Source organism: Lithobates pipiens, unplaced genomic scaffold (genome assembly GCF_037356315.1).
Source record: "Lithobates pipiens isolate NorthernLeopardFrog02 unplaced genomic scaffold, aLitPip1_a1.2 Scaffold_22, whole genome shotgun sequence".
NCBI lineage: Eukaryota > Metazoa > Chordata > Amphibia > Anura > Ranidae > Lithobates > Lithobates pipiens.
Genome location: NW_027507784.1, coordinates 203,275,324 through 203,288,397, shown reverse-complemented (window position 1 = coordinate 203,288,397; position 13,074 = coordinate 203,275,324).

Genomic DNA, 13,074 nt, shown 5'->3' with positions numbered 1-13,074 from the left:
CCCCCAAAACACGTACATTGATACCCCATGATGGGAGATAGCACATGTTGACATTAGGCATGGGATCAGGAGGAAACTGGCCACTTTATAATTCTCAATTTGTGTGCAGCTTCCAAATTTGGCTTTTCCAGGGGTGACACCCCATCTGATGAAGGCAATATCTGCACAGTTTGTACATCCTCATGTCTGATATTGTCTTCACTTTTCAAAGTTGAACTTTGTAAGTTCCTGTGTTCTGTATGTTATGCTTTGATACATGCCTGTTTACACAAAAACGGCAAGTTATAAAAATGTTACCCAAAATAATGTTTTATATACACCAAATATGTTGGTTTGTTGTAAAATCCTTTTCTAAACGCACATGTGAATGTGCTTTGAGTAAAAAGTTCAATTATCAACAATGTGTGGCTTCCTTTTTCAATGTGCAAAAGCAGTATTTGTAGTAAAGTTGTTGTTTTCTGTGGCAAAGGGTGGTATTTACTAAAGGCAAATCCACTTTGCACTCCAAGTACAGTTTCAGGTGCACTTTTGCAGTGCACTTGTAGTGCATAGTGGATTTTCCTTTAATAAATAACACCCACAGTGATGTTTAAATTTCCCAAATCACGCCATTTTCATAACTCCACATATTTCTGCCATGGTGCTGAAAATTAGCAATATTTTTGTTAGTAATGCACTGCATACATTATCAACAAAAACAAGGTTTGTGTGTAGCAGACCCACAACATAATAAGATTATCTGAAGAAGAGACTGTCACCTCATCTCGCTCTGAACTTGGGTTTACACTGTTGTAGAAAAAGGCCCAAAAAAACCTAGGAGACACCTAAAACAAAGCCAAGCAGTAAATGAAAACAAATAATTGGAGTTTGAAAGAAAAATGTATTAAAAAAATGCCTCTCGGACATTGTCTGGCATATCAATGGCCCCCCTACCCACAAAGTACTCCAAATATCTGGATCTGACCTCACGAGCGCTTTGGGGGGGGCAAGCCAGGACGAGCAACTTGAAGGGCCGTGAGGTTGACATTTTCTGGCAAGTCTGCATCAGGCCCAACTGAGGCCATATAGTTAACTGAATGTTTTTTCAAAAAATTGTGCAGAACGCAGCAGGCAAGCACAATATGATTTAGTTTATATTCCGCCATGTGGATTGGAGTCAAAAATAGGCGGAACTGGCTGGCCATTTTCCCGAAAGTGTTCTCCACTACTCTTCTGGCTCTGGCCAGCCGCACATTAAAGATCCTCTGTTCCGGGGTGAGGGTCCTCATCGGGAAAGACCGCATCAGATGGTTTACCAGAGCAAACGCCTTATCCACAACGAAAATTAAGGGGAGTCCTTCCACATTCTCCTCTGGAGGTGGCAAGCCCAGACTGCCACTCTGGAGACACCAGTATAAGTCCATCCGTGTGAACACTCCACCATCCAACATTCCCCACGTCCACATACAGGAAGTCACACGTCGCTGACACCCCCGCCAACATCACAATACTATTATACCCCTTGTAATTATAATAGTAGGACCCCGAGTTGGGGGGTGGGACGATGCGGAGATGTTTCCCATCAATTCCACCTCCACAATTGGGAAAGTCCCAACAGCTGGCAAAGTGGGAGGCCACAGTCTGCTATTCCTGTGGTGTTGAAGGAAACTGTAGAGTCAAACAAGAAAAAAAAATTAGTAATTTTGCACATCAACATTGCACTGCTGAATGCAGAAATGTGTGATACTTTAGCCAGCCCCTCCTTACTTACACTATTGGCAGCCCACTGGACAGGTAAGAAGTGTCATAATACAAAAAAAAGAAGCACATTTTGACATTCTGCTATTACCTATCAAGATAATATTAGGAGAAAAAAAACTTTAGACTGTAGCATTTGAGTATTAAGTATTGAGGCAGGCCCTTGCACTACATGCTTTGGTGAATTCGTCCATAAATCTGACCAGAAAAAAGGTAGGTATAGTGTGTATTGGGTTTGGCTTAGTCAGCAGATAGAGGATTGCTATCAGCTGACCTAGCAGTTGGGGGGAGGGGGGTTCCTAATGAGTTTGGCCCACCAAAAAAAAAAAAACCCTCTGGCACTCTGCATGATTTTAAGCACACACATAACATTTGTACACATTTAGGGGGTGTTTAGGGGAAAGCAATACTATGGAGCTGACAAAATACATTGCTAAGTGACTAGGCTATAGGTTTATGGGCCCAGAAGAGCATGCTGGGGAAGTTAGTGAAGGCAAATATGCATGAAGGACAAAAAAGGAACTTGAAAAGCTCCCAGCATGCATGAGGACAAAGGGGCACAACATATCAATTACAGCATATTGCAATCATGGTAATTAGGGAATGATGAAAGAAATACAAGACATTAGCAAACATTAAATACATAGAATGTGATGTTAAAGGAGAAAACTTACCTTAATATAGTCCTTCTGCAGGACCTGTATGATGGCAGAACAGTTCTCTAGAATAATGATCCCCAGAGCATGGTGGGAGATGCCTGTCGAGAACTTCAGGTCCTGAAGACTTCTCCCTGTCGCCAAGTAGCACAACGTGGCAACTAGCCTCTGTTCCGGAGTAATGGCTTGCCGCATGCAGGTATCCTGCCTGCTGATATAAGGGGACAGCAAAGCCAGCAGATGGTGAAAAACGGGGCCTGTCATCCGGAGATAATTCCTGAAATCGTCAGGATTATTCTACCCGATCTCATGAAGCAAAGGGATGTGCGAGAAGTGGTCACGCTGGAGCAACCAATTCTTGGTCCATGAACTCCTCCTCGGCCTGTTCATGGACCGGGCTTGTGTCAAAGCTAAAAGCCCAACACCAAGCCCTTGCACAGCATGAACTCTATGATGAGTACGTACACGAAACATGGCTTAAAACGGTCAGCTGGTCAGAACGGACTACAGAAGGCACCGATAAACAGCAAGGCATGAAAGAACGAACTGAAAACCAGAAATGAGCAGTCAATAAGCACTGAAAATTAAAGGCTGATATATACCAAGATATAGTCCACAATGACCAACAAATGTTAACTGACTAGACGCACTGATAAGCAGATACTCACCGACAAGCACAAACTGAAGAGCAGTAACGATCTGAAGCACAAATCTGAAAAGCGCAAATCGTCTCTAACTAAACTTCTACTAACACGCGATAAACACAAGATTAGCAGAAGGCGCCCAAAGGGTGCCAGACGTGGTGCTGAACTTCCCTTTTCTAGTCCCGTCGTCACCGTCGTTCTTGGCAACTGGAAATTCCGACAACTTTGTCCGACAGTGTGTATGCAACACCACTTCCAGACTAAATCCGTCGGAATTTATCCGATGGATTTTGTTGTTGGAATGTCCGACCGTGTGTACAAGGGCTTAGACATTTTCAATCTCGGGTCAAGGATCATGTCTATTACTCCTTGGGAGGTAAAATGATCACCTCAGTGAGCAGACATCTGGATTTATACCATAAGGTCAAAACCTCTGTAATCTCTTTCATTGCCCTTACTGTGGTCCCTCAAGACCCACGAGTGGGTGAATGGGACAAACAGATCCTCAGGAGGGAGACTATTTGGATAGAGCGACTTAATGCCATTCACACTCCTGGCATTAGGGATGAGCCGAACACCCCCCTGTTCGGTTCGCACCAGAACCTGCGAACAGACCTAAACTTCATGTGAACTTTAGAACCCTATTAAAGTCTATGGGACTCGAACGTTCACAATCTAAAGTGCTCATTTTAAAGGGTAATATGCAGGTTACTGTCCTAAAAAGTGTTTGGGGACCCGGGTCCTGCCCCAGGGGACATGGATCAATGCAAAAAAAAGTTTTAAAAACGGCCGTTTTTTCAGGAGCAGTGATTTTAATAATGATTAATAATGATTAAAGTGAAACAATAAAAGTGTAATATTCCTTTAAATTTCGTAGCTGGGGGTATCTATAGTATGCCTGTGAAGGGGCGCATGTTTCTGGTGCTTAGAACTGTCCCTGCACAAATGACACTGAAAAAAAGTCTTTTAAAATCACTTGCGGCTATTGTCGGGTCCCGTAATACAGAGAACACTCAATGAGTGTTCTCTGCATTAGCCGACAATTCATTCATTCATTGATAAAAAAAAAAAAAAAGCGTGGGGGTTCCCCTAAATGCAATTACCAGGCCCTTCAGGTCTGACATGGATATTAAGGGGAACCCCGTGTCAAATTAAAAAAAAAATTGACGTGGGGGTCCCCCTAAATATCCATAACCAGACCCTTCAGGTCTGATATGGATATTAAGGGGAACCCCGCATCAAATTAAAAAAAAATTGACGTGGGGGTCCCCCTAAAAATCCATATCAGACCCTTTATCCGAGCACGCAACCTGGCAGGCCGCAGGAAAAGAGGGGGGACGAGAGAGCGGCCCCCCTCCCTCCTGAACCGTACCAGGCCACATACCCTCAACATTGGGAGGATGCTTTGGGGGTCTGTGACCCCTCAAAGCACCTTGTCCCCATGTTGATGAGGACAAGGGCCTCATCCTCACAACCCTGGCCGTTGGTTGTGAGGGTCTGCGGGCGGGGGGCTTATCAGAATCTGGAAGCCCCCTTTAACAAGGGGACCCCCAGATCCCGCCCCCACCCCTGTTTGAAATGGTAAGGGGGTAAGTACCCCTACCATTTCACAAAGAAAGTGTCAAAATGGTTAAATAAGACAATAAGACACACTTTTGAAAAATTCTTTTATTAAAAATAAAAAAAATAAAAAAAAGATTCCAGCGGTGCTAATCCACTCTTGCTATCCAGCGACGGGTCTCCGGGGTCCAGCGATGGATGATCATATCCAGCGACGGGGGATCTCTCAGTCCAGCGCTGTCCATACATCCTTCTTCTGTCTCCACTCCGGAGACACTGCAGAGATCCCAGCGCTGACGTTTCTTATATTAGGAGGGCGGGGCCACCCGTCATCTGACCCCGCCCCTCTGACGCTGGAGAGGGAAGCCAGGGGTTCCCCAGTGATGTGTGGGTGACCCCGCCCCCTCTGATGTAACGCAGGTTTCCGTTACATCAGAGGGGGCGGGGTCACCAACACGTCACTGGGGAACCCCTGGCTTCCCTCTCCAGCGTCAGAGGGGCGGGGTCAGGTGACGGGTGGCCCCGCCCTCCTAATTTAAGAAACGTCAGCGCTGGGATCTCTGCAGTGTCTCCGGAGTGGAGACAGAAGAAGGATGTATGGACAGCGCTGGACTGAGAGATCCCCCGTCGCTGGATATGATCATCCATCGCTGGACCCCGGAGACCTGTCGCTGGATAGCAAGAGTGGATTAGCACCGCTGGAATCTTTTTATTATTTATTTATTTTTTTTAATAAAGGAATTTTTCAAAAGTGTGTTTGTCTTATTTAACCATTTTGACACTTTCTTTGTGAAATGGTAGGGGTACTTTTGTACCCCCTTACCATTTCAAACAGGGGGGGGGGCGGGATCTGGGGGTCCCCTTGCTAAAGGGGGCTTCCAGATTCTGATAAGCCCCCCGCCCGCAGACCCTCACAACCAACGGCCAGGGTTGTGAGAATGAGGCCCTTGTCCTCATCAACATGGGGACAAGGTGCTTTGAGGGGTCACAGACCCCCAAAGCATCCTCCCAATGTTGAGGGTATGTGGCCTGGTACGGTTCAGGAGGGAGGGGGGCCACTCTCTCGTCCCCCCCTCTTTTCCTGCGGCCTGCCAGGTTGCGTGCTCGGATAAAGGGTCTGATCTGGATTTTTAGGGGGACCCCCACGTCAATTTTTTTTAAAATTTGATGCGGGGTTCCCCTTAATATCCATATCAGACCTGAAGGGCCTGGTAATTGAATTTAGGGGAACCCCCACGCTTTTTTTTTTTTTTTCTTAAATGAATGAATGAATTGTCGGCTAATGCAGAGAACACTCATTGAGTGTTCTCTGTATTACGGGACCCGACAATAGCCGCAAGTGATTTTAAAAGACTTTTTTTCCTGCACAAATGACACTTTGTGCAGGGACAGTTCTAAGCACCAGAAACATGCGCCCCTTCACAGGCATACTATAGATACCCCCCAGCTACGAAATTTAAAGGAATATTACACTTTTATTGTTTCACTTTAATCATTATTAAAATCACTGCTCCTGAAAAAACGGCCGTTTTTAAAACTTTTTTTTTGCATTGATCCATGTCCCCTGGGGCAGGACCCGGGTCCCCAAACACTTTTTAGGACAGTAACCTGCATATTACCCTTTAAAATTAGCACTTTAGATTTCTCCCGTAGACTTGTATAGGGTGTTCCGGCTTTTCGAATTTGCTGCGAACAGCCCAAATTGTTCACTGTTCGCTGAACAGGCGAACAGGCAATGTTCGAGTAGAACATGAGTTCGACTCGAACTCGAAGCTCATCCCTACCTGGCATTAATGAGGCTCAGTCATATAAACTGTTCCTATAATACTTTTCAGCTTGATGTTGCTTTGATTAGAGATTCATTACAAATGTATCAATCTGAATTTAGAGTGTTTTTGCAGTGACTATATATATATATTTTTTTGGTCTGATGTATTTTAGCCCTTGCTGTTCCTTTGGTCCAAACTATAATCAATACATTATATAATAATATGGTATTTGATTGTTGACAATACTTTCTCTAGTCTAATGACAGTTGTTTGGGTTTTGCTTCTTGTAGATGCCAATCACTGCCATTAGTTATTTCATGATTTTGAATACCCATTCAAGCCCATACTTGTTATAGGTATTTTTGTTATTAATTGTTGTGTAATTTTGTTGCATTCTGTTCCCTGTGGCTGCCTGGTCATGTTTCTGGCCAGGCTTCTTGAGGTCATGACTTGGCACTATGTGGGCAGGTCAGCGTCATGCTTTGCACAATTATGCTGGTATGGAGCAGGTATTGGCCTGTAGGGGAAGCTATCCTACACCATCCCACTGGCCTTTGCCTGTCACTTCCTGTGCCCTTCTCTTCACTGTGGCACTTTGTTGTGTTCCATCTTCACACGCAGGCGTGGTCTCTGGTCGGGCACATGCGCAGTGACTACGTGGCCGGTCCGGATGGCGTCCCATCGGCGCTGATGATTTGCTGACTACGGATGGAATGTACATACAAATGGCTCACATATCACACGCTCCACCAGCTGCTATCAACACTGTTGTTTTTACCCTCAGAGGCTGCTGCTCTGTTAGGGGTCTTATATTAAGGTATGGTTTATACAATATTTGGTGTTTATTACTAGTGATGGACGAACTTCCGACGGTACGTTTCGCGAACGCGAACCGCGGATGCGGCCAAAAGTTTGTGAACTGCGGCGGACCCCATTGTAATGTATTGTGTTATTGTAATAATTGTTATTGTAATAATGGCAGGCAAACCTTAAAAACTTTCAGGTCATATTTTCAGCCACAAAATACTTACCAGCTGTACACACATAGTCCCACAACATGGACACTGACATAACAAAAGTATTAAGTGAATCTGGGATTGACAACACCAGCATTCTTTTTTTATCTGTGAAATTTTGACAATTCAGGAACACATGAAGGCCATGGAGGAGAGGCAAGGTCAGGCCAGGCTATGAAGGGGGTGCAGAAGATGAGATGATGCCACAGTCAGGGCAGCGCAGTCCTCTGCCAGTGTCCCAGTGTGCCAACCTGTGCTTGAGCCCCTCCCTCTGCCTGGCCCTTACCCCCACCTATGCATGGCTCCGCTGCGGTGGTCCAGAGGTGCCAGTCCAGTGCTGATCCTCAGCCATGGTGCTGGCACTGCCTGCTGATTGGCATCTCTGCTGCTATCTCCCTCACTGTCTGAAACCAGCACTGCGATAGAGACTGAGCACTGACACCAGCACTGTGATAGAGACTGAGAACTGACACCAGCACCGATATAGAGAGCACTGACACCAGCACTGAGATAGAGAGCACCGGCACCACACCAGCACCATGATAGAGAGCACTGACACCAGCACCAAGATAGAGAGCACTGACACCACACCAGCACCGTGATAGAGAGCACTGACACCAGCACCGAGATAGAGAGAGAGCACTGACACCAGCACCGTGATAGAGAGCACTGACACTAGCACCGTGATAGAGAGCACTGACACCAGCACCGTGATAGAGAGCACTGACACCAGCACTGAGATAGAGAGCACTGACACCAGCACCGTGATAGAGAGCACTGACACCAGCACCGAGATAGAGAGCACTGACACCAGCACCGTGATAGAGAGCACTGACACCAGCACCGAGATAGAGAGCACTGACACCAGCACTGAGATATAGAGCACTGACACCAGCACTGTGATAGAGAGCACTGACACCAGCATCGAGATAGAGAGCACTGACACCAGCACCATGATAGAGAGCACTGACACCATCACCGAAATAGAGAGCACTGACAAAAGCACCATGATAGAGAGCACTGACACCAGCACCGTGATAGAGAGCACTGACACCAGCACCGAGATAGAGAGCACTGACACCAGCACCGTGATAGAGAGCACTGACACCAGCACCGAGATAGAGAGCACTGACACCAGCACTGAGATATAGAGCTCTGACACCAGCACTGTGATAGAGAGCACTGACACCAGCATCGAGATAGAGAGCACTGACACCAGCACCATGATAGAGAGCACTGACACCATCACCGAAATAGAGAGCACTGACAAAAGCACCATGATAGAGAGCACTGACACCAGCACCGTGATAGAGAGCACTGACACCAGCAGCGAGATAGAGAGCACTGACAACAGCACGTGATAGAGAGCACTGACACCATCACCGTGTTAGAGAGCACTGACACCAGAACCGTGATAGAGAGCACTGACACCAGCACCGAGATAGAGAGCACTGACACCAGCATCATGATAGAGAGCACTGCCACCAGCACCGTGATAGAGAGCACTGACACCAGCACCGAGATAGAGAGAACTGACACCAGCACCGAGATAGAGAGCACTGACACCAGCACCGAGATAGAGAGAACTGACACCAGCACCAAGATAGAGAGCACTGACACCAGCACCGTGATAGAGAGATCACTGACACCAGCACAGAGATAGAGAGCACTGACACCAGCAATGATACCAGCAACTCGCTGCGGGACCCAAAAATATAACACCACTCAACCTCTTCAAACAGGAGGGTATTGGCATATAGTATGGTGTGATTTTTTTGTACAAGGAAGTGAGCCAAAGGTAGAAAAAAGGTATGTGTGCTCGATTAAATAAATCATTTATAGAGTTATGCATATACATGGTCTACTGGTCACATGTGTTGAATTCCTCCGAGATCCATGCCTCATTAATTTTTATAAATGTGAGGCAGTCAACACTGTCGTGAGCTAGGCGAGTGTGCTTATCGGTCATGATCCCCCCTGCTGCGTTGAACATTATTTCATACAGGACACTGGACGAGGGGCAAGCCAACAGTTCGATTGCAAATTGGGCAAGCTCTGGCCAGAGGTCAAGCCTGCCCACCCAGTAGTCCAGGGGTTCATCACTTCTCAGAGTGTCCACACCGGCCGTTAACCCGATGTAGTCGGACACCTGTCCGTCTAGGCATTCCCTGATGCTGGATCCGGATGAGACCTGTCGATGGGTCAGCTGAAAGAATGACCTCATATCAGAAGTCATCAACACATCTTCAAACCGCCCTCTTCTTGCAGGCGCTTTTGGATTGGTACCCGCAACTCTTTCTCTGGGAGTGGGAATTCCTCCTCTGCCAGCGCACCCAAAAGCAGAATGCAGCATTTCTCGAAGCAAGACCTGTAAGTGCTCAATTCTGACAGCCTTCTGTGACGGTGGTAACATTTCCGCCATTTTGTGTTTGTACCGGGGGTCTAAGTACGTTGCCACCCAGTACTGGTCCTTGACCCTTATGCTTTTTATACGGGGTCCCTGTTAAAACACTGGAGCATGAAGATCCCCATTTGCACTAAACTGGAAGCGGTGTGGTGGCCTGGCTCCTGCTCATCATCCAGGATAATGTCGTCCTCCTCGTTCTCCTCTCCCCATCCATGGACAACAACAGGGATCCCAGAAAGGTTTAAAGCATGCTCTTCTTGCTCCTCCTCATCCGCCCCGGGCACCATCCTCCTCTGACTCCTCTTCAGACTCCTGTTGTTGACTTGTCTCAGATAGAGTAGCCTCCCCTGGGAATTCATCCAGCATCCAGCATTGCGACTTGCTCATCTTCCTGCTCCTGCTCCTCCACGGCTTGATCAATCACACGACACAATGCATGCTCCATAAAGAAGGCATAAGGTACGATGTCACTGATGGCGCAATGGCTGCGACTGACCAGTTTGGTGATCTGATCAAATGGCCAAAGAAGTCTGCATGCATCGCGCATGAGCAGCCACTGGCACGGTGAAAAAAAAAACAAGCTCCCAGAACCTGTTCTGCCGCAGAGTTCATACAGGTAGTCGTTAACTGCACGTTTCTGCTGGAGCAGCCTATAAGCATATAGAAGGTTGAGTTTCATCGCGTCGGGCAATCGCAAATAAAGCCGCGTACACACAGGCGGACTGTATGGCCTACTTAGTCCGTCATACAATCCGACAGACAGTCCGTCATACTTTCGAATGAACGGACTTGACCACACACGGATGCACAAACAGTCCGTCGAAAGCTTGCGCGATGACGTGCACAGCACATACGACGGGACTAGAAATAGGAAGTCCAATACACAGCAATGCACCCTTCCGCCGTGTAAATCCTTTCTGAGCATGCGCCATTCTTAGTCCGTCGAACTAGCCTACTGACGAGCGGATTGTCCGCTGAAACCAAAGTATGACGGACAGAATTTCGAAAAATCCGAAATACTTAGTACGCCAGACTGCACGCTGAAAAAGTCAGCTGAAGCCCACACACGAGCGGACTGTCCGCTGAAATGTGTTTCGACGGACTAAGTAGGCCATACAGTCCGCCCGTGTGTACGCGGCATAAGACATCTGACCGGCAGATTTGGTCGCCGCTGAATGTCAGCAAGGCGAGCCGTGGCTGTGTAAGATCTTCTGAAATGGGCCGAGATTTTACTTCCCTGCCGCAAGATGTCCTGGACACCAGGGTATTTGACAATGAATCGCTGCACGACCATGTTTAAGACATGTGCCATGCATGGCATGTGTGTAATTTTGCCCTGTTTCAATGCACTAAGTAGATTGGCACCGTTGTCACACACTTTACCAACTGTCAAATTGAGTGGTGTTAGCCACTGATCTGCCTGTGAACGCAAAGCTGAAAGGAGTGCCGGGCCAGTGTGGCTCTTGGCTTCCGGGCACAACAGACGCAGCACAGCATGGCAATGTCTCACCTGGCATGTCGAATCTGTTCTGTGGATTTTGGGCGGAGCAGCGGAAGAGGCGCTAGCAGCGGAAAAGGAAGAGTCAGCTGAGGAGGAGAGGAGAATAGAGTAGGAGGAGGAGAAGAAGAGCCAGTCCAGCATGCAATTCATGACGGTAAAATCAAATCTACACGGGTGCCATGGGTTACATGCTTGATGGCCGTCAGAAGGTTCACCCAGTGGGCAGTAAAAGTTATATACCTTCCCTGCTCATGTTTGCTAGATCATGTGTCTGTGGTCAGATGTATCTTGGCACCGACACAGTGTGCCAGAGATACATTTACTTGCCGCTGAACATGGCCATATAGCTCTGGGATGCCCTTCTGTGAGAAATACCTCCTTCCTGGGACCTTCCATTGTGGTGTTCCAATAGCCACAAATTTTCGAAAGGCCTCCGAGTCCACCAGTTTATATGGCAGTAGTTGGCGGGCTATCAGTTCTGACAAGCCAGGGGTCAACCTTTGGGCAAGAGGGTTATCCGGCATCATTTTTTTATGCTCGAACATTTGGCCCACGGAAGCCTGCCTTTTTCCAGAAAACCGTGAGGATGGCATGATGGAAGGTGGAGTGGAGGACAATTCTGAGGAGAGAGGAGAAGGAGAAGTAGAAGAGGCTGGACAATGAGAGCCTGGAGTGTGGCTTTGTGGGTTCCATTGCTCCCACTGGGCTCGGTGATGGCAGCTCATGTGTCTTCTTAAGGCGATCGTCCCTAGGTGAGTGTTGGGCTTACCGCGACTTACGCGTTTACTGCAAAGGCTGCAGATGGCAACACTATTGTCAGCAGCGGATACATTAAAAAAAGGCCACACTGCGGAGCCATGTGCTGGCATCCTGGGAGCGCCAGATGTGATCGTACATGGTTGATGCCTTGCTCCTGATACATTGGCAATCTGGTTTGTCCCTCCTGTGCAATGTAAGTTCCACCTGCTTCTCCTCCCTATCTGCTGGTCTATATCTCCCTCTGAACTCCCTTCCTCTTCCTCTCTTGTGGGCACCCACATGACATCCCTAGACACGTCATCATCGACGTCACCTTCCCCACCACTATAATTAGAGATCTCGGAGTAGGCAACAACACCGTTGACCAATCTCCTTGGGCTGATCTGGGTACTGTCGTCAGACTGCTGAGTGGCAGTTGTTGCTACCTCCTCTTCCTGATCCAATGACAAGAATTGCTGCGCATCGGAAATGTCTTGTGAAGGATCAGAAAATAATTCCTGTGACTCAAGCGGAGGGTATATGGTGGTGGTGTTGGTGTCTTTGGGGGTGCACACAGCAGAGAGTGCAGAGGGTACAGATCAAGAGGATGAGGAGGGTGCAGAAGAGTAAGGCTGAGTGAGCCACTCAACCAAGTCTGGTGCGTCCTCTGACATAATCAAACGCACCTTCTGCAATTTTCCACTTTGGCTTAAGCCTGTTGCTCCTGCCCTACCCCTACCACCCCTGAGGAAGGGCATGCCTCTTCCTATGCCTCTAGTTTTTTAAATGACCCTGTGACAAAAGTCTCTAGAGAAGTTCAGTATATGTGGAAGAAGGTATATAGCACCCCGCTTCAATCTGTTGTTTTGGGGGGCCACTGGTCTATCACACCAGTTATAATACTTTTTTCTAATTGCGTTTGTCACTCTTTGTAGTATCGCTGCAGAACCGCACAGCAGTCACTATGCTGCACAGTGGAAATGCACTATACTATGCTTTCTATATTGCAAGTATTTTATACGAGTATTGCACCCCTATATAGTGAA